Below are 8,296 nucleotides of genomic sequence, written 5' to 3'. Positions count from 1 at the left end.
GGGTATTGATAGTCCTATTTTGCTTCAAACCAAGAAAAGCATTTTGGCTCGAATTTTCAAAGCAGCTTAAGTGAACTTGAATTTCAATGGAACTTGGGCGCCTAATGGTCTTTTGTGCCTTTGCAAATTCTGCCCCTTGCTCAGTCTATACCCACACACTTTCCCCAGCAGAAAATAAAGAAAACTGGAAAAGTGCTTTTTTGCATGTCAAACAAGTTCTTATTGTGATTTTTCCCTCTCGGTTTTTCTAATCTCCCTCTTACAAATGTAATTTCTGTAGCTCCCCTGGAAGTTGACTCAAACAGACTGAGGTTGCTAACCTCTGGAAACAGAGGGTGTTTCTTGCCACCCAAAACAGACCCTTTTTTTATGAGGGGCCTCATACTGCTGCCATTGCCCTCAATGGGTGCAGGATCAAGTCCTTAAATAGAGAAACTGTGGTGATATGTGAGAAAGGGGGCCTTTTTGACATTCCAGCTTCCTTTCCACTGTTTTGAAGAATGAGGTGCATTACAGGAGATAAAACCTTTTAATGTATCTTTCTGTCTCCATCAGCCAAGGTGTGACTGGGTCCCTACACCCTTGAAGAAAAATAAAATACCAAAAATAAATGTGGTTAAAACACACAGATTCTTTTCTTCCTTCAGGCAGGTAACACAGATTCGGGATTCCCCTCTTAGCAGGAAGGCCCCATTCTGTCCTCAGCTGGGGCCAAATAGCCCCTTCTCTTTCCTCCACACTGGTAGGGAGCTACAAAGAGGCTCCCAAATGGCAGGCTCAAGAAACAATAGCCCTGGGTCTGCTTTGTGGCAAAGAGGAGTGAAAAAATAAACAAAGGATTCCCTCTTGGCAGCATAAATAACCAAAAAACCTTCTCCCTTTGGCATAGCAGCAAAATAAAGATAAAAAATGTCTTTTCTCTTTAGCTTAAGGGCAGCCAATTCCAGGTCATTCCTAATCAAGAGAGCAGCTTCTCCCTCCCACAAGCCTTTTTTTCCAGTATAACCCTAATCCTTTTAATAAGCTACAGCTAAAGGCCTTTCCAGGCCTGGCTGTGCATGCAGCCTTTACAGCGTAAGCCAGTGTAAGCCAGTTCAAGCACAAAAAGCATAGGGTCAGTCAATCATGTCTCCTTTTCCTAGGAGAAATTTATCTTTTGCGATCAAAACACTAGTAAAGACCAAATCTTACTTTTAACCTCTTCTCTGTCTAACCACTTTCCACAGTGCACACAACCCATCAGGCACTTTTCCTTTCTACCACCAAAATGGCAGAAGCACAGCAGGGAATACTTTGCGTACATCCTTCTCTGTTTTAGAGAATATTAATATCAGCTTTTGTGAAAGCTGAACCACAGGATCCAGATCTTCAGCTCTTCTTTATAACTGAACATTTGAAATGGAAATGAATGTGGTTTTGGTCTTTTCTTTTAAAAAACCCCTCAAACAATTACAGCTCAGCCTCAGTGCTATTTAGGTATTTACAACTGCACAGAAACAATGGTACAGCGGATCATGGCATAACACCCGTATCACAATGACACATGGGACCCTCATCAAAACGCACAAACAAAACATGTTTATCAAGAAAAATATTTTAATGAGGTTTTAACACCTGAAGGTTTATAGCAGGAGAGGTTAAATACCATGTGCCATAACTACGGTCCTTCGAGTGGTATCCCTATGGATGCTCCATTTCAGGTGTGCGGGCACTCCATGGCACCTTTGATTGGAGATTTCTGATAGCAGTGCCTGTTCTGCCCACGCATGCGCTCAGACATCCTCATGCCCCACAGTGAGGATATATAGGACTGTGGAGGTGAACCACCCTCAGTTCCTTCTCTACCATGAAGTCCTGTGAGACAAAACTCTGAAGCAGAGGCGAAGGAGGGTGGGTAGTGCAACACCCACAGGGATACATATATTGAAAAAACACCAGCTACTGCACAATTAAGTAACCTCTCCTCCTTCCTCAAGCAGTGTCTGTCAGCCTCCTTCCCAAGCAGTATCCGCAGAAGGAGAAGGGAGCGTCGAAGTCGGATCTAACGCTGAAGACAGACCTGCACTGCCAACCACAGCCTCCAATCTGGAAGCGTGAAAATTGAGTCCCAGGTTGCAGCTCTGCAGCTTTCAACAACTTAGAACATCTTGCAGTAGCTGAACACTGGTGGCGTCATAACAAGAGAGAACATACCCACAGTGCCAAGTCTTTGAGTGGAAATTGTGGGTCCTTTGGCTCGGTCCGCAAATGAAAACAATCAGTCTGGGAGACTTTCCAAACAGTTTGGCTTTGGTTCTGTCCAGATAGAAGTTAAAGTAAGTAAAGAGAACTATGCCAGAACTAGAGTAGAACGGCTAAGCTACAGCTAAGCTGAAAGCAGGCGCACAAGATACTCTGCCTCAGGTTGTAGGGCGGTTGAGAAGGAACTGAGGGTGGTTCACCCATGCAGCTCTGTATGTCCTCAGGATGGGGTACAAAGTTGTTTAGAGCACATGTGCAGATCCAAAAGGCACCACATTTTGGGTTATTCCCTCACAAGCAGACTGTTTCCAAACAGACATCAGTACAAAAAGAAAAGGAGTACTTGTGGCACCTTAGAGACTAACCAATTTATTTGAGCATAAGCTTTCGTGAGCTACAGCTCACTTCATCGGATGCATACTGTGGAAACTGCAGAAGACATTATATACACAGAGACCATGAAACAATACCTCCTCCCACCCCACTCTCCTGCTGGTAATAGCTTATCTAAAGTGATCACTCTCCTTACAATGTATATGATAATCAAGTTGGGCCATTTCCAGCACAAATCCAGGTTTTCTCACCCTCCACCCCCCCGCACACAAACTCATTCTCCTGCTGGTAATAGCCCATCCAAAGTGACCACTCTCTTTACAATGTGTATGATAATCAAGGTGGGCCATTTCCAGCACAAATCCAGGTTTTCTCATCCCCCTCCCCTTTTTCCAAAAACCACACACACAAACTCACTCTCCTGCTGGTAATAGCTTATCCAAAGTGACCACTCTCCTTACAATGTGTATGAAAATCAAGGTGGGCCATTTCCAGCACAAATCCAGGTTTTCTGACCCCCGCCCCCCACAAAACACACACACACAAACAGGGAAAGATTAAGAATGAGCTCTCAGAACTGGATACTCTCATAAAAAATCAACCTTCCACACAAACTTCCTCGTGGCTGGAATTTACTAAAACTAGACAAGCCATTTACAATGCACACTTTGCTTCTCTACAAAAGAAAAAGGACACTAAACTTTCTAAACTACTACATGCTACAAGGGGCCACAGCAATGGTTCCCTCAACCCACCGAGCAATATTGTTAACCTATCCAACTATACTCTCAGCCCAGCAGAAGAAGCTGTCCTATCTCGGGGCCTCTCCTTCTGCCCCTCAACCCCCACGAACATGATACAGCTCTGTGGTGACCTAGAATCCTATTTTCGATGTCTCCGACTCAAGGAATATTTCCAAAATACCTCTCAACAGCATACTAATCCACAGAGGCCTCCCTACCAACATTACAAAAAGAAGGATTCTAGGTGGACTCCTCCTGAAGGTCGAAACAGCAGACTGGACTTCTACATAGAATGCTTCCGCCGACATGCACGGGCTGAAATTGTGGAAAAGCAGCATCACTTGCCCCATAACCTCAGCCGTGCAGAACACAATGCCATCCACAGCCTCAGAAACAACTCTGACATCATAATAAAAAAGGCTGACAAAGGAGGTGCTGTTGTCATCATGAATAGGTTGGAATATGAACAAGAGGCTGCTCGGCAGCTCTCCAACGCTACTTTCTACAAGCCATTACCCTATGATCCCACTGAGAGTTACCAAAAGCAACTACAGCATTTGCTCAAGAAACTTCCTGAAAAAGCACAAGATCAAATCTGCACAGACACACCCCTGGAACCCCGACTTGGGATATTCTATCTACTACCTAAGATCCATAAACCTGGAAATCCTGGGCGCCCCATCATCTCAGGCATTGGCACCCTGACAGCAGGATTGTCTGGCTATGTAGACTCCCTCCTCAGGCCCTATGCTGCCAGCATTCCCAGCTACCTTCGAGACACCACTGACTTCCTGAGGAAACTACAATCCATCGGTGATCTTTCTCATAACACCATCCCGGCCACTATGGACGTAGAAGCCCTCTACACCAACATTCCACACAAAGATGGACTACAAGCCGTCAAGAACACTATCCCCGATAATGTCACGGCTAACCTGGTGGCTGAACTTTGTGACTTTGTCCTTACCCATAACTATTTTACATTTGGGGACAATGTATACCTTCAGATCAGCGGCACTGCTATGGGTACCCACATGGCCCCACAGTATGCCAACATTTTTATGGCTGATTTAGAACAACGCTTCCTCAGCTCTCGTCCCCTAACGCCCCTACTCTACTTGAGCTATATTGATGACATCTTCATCATCTGGACCCATGGAAAAGAAGCCCTTGAGGAATTCCACCATGATTTCAACAATTTCTATCCCACCATCAATCTCAGCCTGGTCCAGTCCACACAAGAGATCCACTTCCTGGACACTACAGTGCTAATAAACAATGGTCACATAAACACCACCCTATACCGGAAACCTACTGACCGCTATTCCTACCTACATGCCTCCAGCTTTCACCCTGACCACACCACACAATCCATCGTCTACAGCCAAGCTCTGCAATACAACCGCATTTGCTCCAACCCCTCAGACAGAGACAAACACCTACAAGAGCTCTATCAAGCATTCTTACAACTACAGTACCCACCTGCGGAAGTGAAGAAACAGATTGATAGAGCCAGAAGCGTTCCCAGAAGTCACCTACTACAGGACAGGCCTAACAAAGAAAATAACAGAACGCCACTAGCCGTCACCTTCAGCCCCCAACTAAAACCCCTCCAACTCATTATTAAGGATCTACAACCTATCCTGAAGGATGACCCAACACTCTCACAAATCTTGGGAGACAGGCCAGTCCTTGCCTACAGACAGCCCCACAACCTGAAGCAAATACTCACCAACAACCACATACCACACAACAGAACCACTAACCCAGGAACCTATCCTTGCAACAAAGCCCGTTGCCAACTGTGCCCACATATCTATTCAGGGAACACCATCACAGGGCCTAATAACATCAGCCACACTATCAGAGGCTCGTTCACCTGCACATCCACCAATGTGATATATGCCATCATGTGCCAGCAATGCCCCTCTGCCATGTACATTGGTCAAACTGGACAGTCTCCACGTAAAAGAATAAATGGACACAAATCAGATGTCAAGAATTATAACATTCATAAACCAGTCGGAGAATACTTCAATCTCTCTGGTCACGCAATTACAGACATGAAGGTCGCTATCTTAAAACAAAAAAACTTCAAATCCAGACTCCAGCGAGAAACTGCTGAATTGGAATTCATTTGCAAATTGGATACTATTAATTTAGGCTTAAATAGAGACTGGGAGTGGCTAACTCATTATGCAAGGTAGCCTATTTCCCCTTGTGTTTTTTCCTACCCCTCCACCCAGACGTTCTGGTTAAACTTAGATTTATACTGGAAATGGCCCACCTTGATTATCATACACATTGTAGGGAGAGTGGTCATTTTGGATAAGCTATTACCAGCAGGAGAGTGAGTTTGTGTGTGTGTGTTTTGTGGGGGGCGGGGGTGAGAAAACCTGGATTTGTGCAGGAAATGGCCCACCTTGATGATCATACACATTGTAAGGAGAGTGATCACTTTAGATAAGCTATTACCAGCAGGAGAGTGGGGTGGGAGGAGGTATTGTTTCATGGTCTCTGTGTATATAATGTCTTCTGCAGTTTCCACAGTATGCATCTGATGAAGTGAGCTGTAGCTCACGAAAGCTTATGCTCAAATAAATTGGTTAGTCTCTAAGGTGCCACAAGTACTCCTTTTCTTTTTGCGAATACAGACTAACACGGCTGTTACTCTGAAACCAGACATCAGTACTTACTTCTCCAGCTGCAATAGACATCTCCATCCCTCCCCTTCCATGTTACGTGGATATCCCTGCACCCCGGAGCCTGCACTCCCCTTCCCACACCCCAACCCTCTGCCTCAGCCCGGAGCCCCTCTTCTGCACCCCAACCCCCTCATCCCCAGCCCCACCCCAGAGCCCACACCCCCAGCCAAAGCCCTCACCCCCTCCCACAGCCCAACCCCTTGCCCTAGCCCCCCAAACCCCTCATTTCAGGCCCCAACCCAGAGCCCACACCCTGTCGCACCCGAACCCCCTCCCCAGCCAGGTGAAAATGAGCAAGTGAGTGAGGGTGAGGGAGAACAAGCGACAGAGAGAGGTGGGATGGAGTGAGGGGGGGTGAACTCAGAGAAGGGGCAGGGCAGGGGTGGGGAAAGGGTGTTCGGTTTTCTGCAAATACAAAGTTGGCAACCCTAGCCCCGCATACTCACTTCCAAGCAAGCAGAGGCCAACGGGAGATCAGGGAAATACAGATGGAGGAAGAAAAAAGTTGAAGCAAGAGCTGAAAATTATCTGCAGACAGAACTGCAGAGAGGTTGGGGCAGATGGAGATGTCGCAGAGGGATACCAGATGGAGCTCTGAACGCCTTGTGACTTATAGGGTGCCAGATGCTTCTTGATACATTATAAAGCAAAATTAAAATGGTAAGGGGTACTTTGTACCCAGTCCTGAGATCACTACTGCAGGAGCTCAATGGAGGACACCAAGGCATGTTTGGGAGTGACTTTGGACAATTCCCAAGAAATCATTACCGATAATAATACTTGGTGCTTTTTTAGCACTTTGTCAGCACTAATTATTCTGCACACAGCCCTTAGGAGGGGAGTGTGAAAGCATCATTGTACCTATTTTATAGAGGGGAAAGCTGAGGCAGGAAAGTTACATAACCTGCTCAAAGCCAGTGATTCAATTTCAGAACCAGAACTATAATTATGATTCATTGTTTGTATCATGTCTAAAACGTACGTGGCACTTTACAGGCACAGTCTGCAACCAATCGATCACAATCTATGGTCCCGATTCTGCAATGGGCTCAGTGTGAGCTCAGGGATCCACCCACACAGCGTTCATTGCAGGATTGGGGCCTAAATAAGACAGAACACAAATTGGTACAAAGGGGTAAAACAGGCTTGCAGCAGAAAGTGAGGCAAGTGGTTACAAGTACAAGATCACACAGTAAAACCTCAGAGTTAGGAACACCTCGGGAATGTAGGTTGTTCGTAACTCTGAAACGTTTGTAACTCTGAACAAAATGTTATAGTTGTTCTTTCAAAAGTTCCCAACTGGACATTGACATTATACAGCTTTAAAACTTTACTCTGCGGAAGAAAAATGCTTTTAACCATCTTAATTTAAATGAAACAAGCACAGAAACTGTTTCCTTATCTTGTCAAATCTTTTTTAAACTTTCCCTTTATTTTTTTAGTAGTTTACGTTTAATGCTGTATTTGCTTTTTTGTTTTGGTTTGGTTTTTTGTCTCTGCTGCTGCCTGATTGTGTACTTCTGGTTCCAAATGAGGTTTGTAGTTGACCGGTCAGTTCATAACTCTGGTGTGGGTAACTCTGAGGTTCTACTGTACTGTTGCTCAGCGCTGCACATGCATCTAGGAGGTTAGATTACAGTTGTTGGGAGCTGGGTAGTTTTAGTATATTTTAGTTTTTGTTTATATTATTTTTAAAAAGTAGTTTGACCTGGTCATGGGAAGTTGAGTTAGACAGTAGGAAGAGAATGGTGGGGGAATGGAAGAAAGGCCTTAAAATACTGGTGAAGTGGGAGGAGAGGTGACTGGGAGGGAGGAAAGGGAATTAAGGATTGCCCTTCTCCTAGTTCAGCGCTTATTTCTCCAAGCCGTATTGCCTCCCGCAAAGTGTCCAAAAACTGAAAAATATAGACAAAGCAGAGATGCAAAAATCTGCAAATCTGGTTATTTATGGAATGATGACCCCCTTATTTTAAACCCCCCCAAAAAAATCACATGGGAAAAAACAAAACCACAGTATTCCCAACCCAAAATGTTCAGAAAGCATGAGTCAGGCTCAACAAAAATCATGAGACTGGCCTTAAAATCACAAGAGTATGGAAAAATAACAGATTTGGCGTTCTTTGTACTTGCCTTCTGCTTTTGGAGCCTTTAGGATGCACTGGGGACACACTTCGAAGCTTTCTCCACCGCCACGAGGGCTAGAAACTCACTTTTTCTTTAAGAACAAAGGGTGACATCATCACGTAATCACTTGACTCCAGGAGCTGGGGCTGT

The 8,296-nt window shown here is 45.1% G+C and overlaps 1 long non-coding RNA gene across 2 annotated transcripts in view; it reads right to left on the bottom strand.

Moving 5' to 3' along the window:
- The window catches only part of LOC125631703 (uncharacterized), a 103,474-nt gene that overhangs the window by 39,320 nt on the left and 55,858 nt on the right, over positions 1 to 8,296 (bottom strand). For both annotated transcript variants that reach the window (XR_012667180.1, XR_007355016.2), the window contains exon 4: positions 8,153 to 8,292. This is a non-coding gene — a long non-coding RNA (uncharacterized LOC125631703). The remainder of the gene's footprint in view (positions 1 to 8,152; positions 8,293 to 8,296) is intronic.

The sequence above is a fragment of the Caretta caretta genome, chromosome 2, assembly GCF_965140235.1.
Source record: "Caretta caretta isolate rCarCar2 chromosome 2, rCarCar1.hap1, whole genome shotgun sequence".
Taxonomy (NCBI): Eukaryota; Metazoa; Chordata; order Testudines; family Cheloniidae; genus Caretta; species Caretta caretta.
The sequence above is the reverse complement of the archived record's forward strand: the minus strand, read 5'-3'. Positions and strand labels throughout refer to the sequence as shown.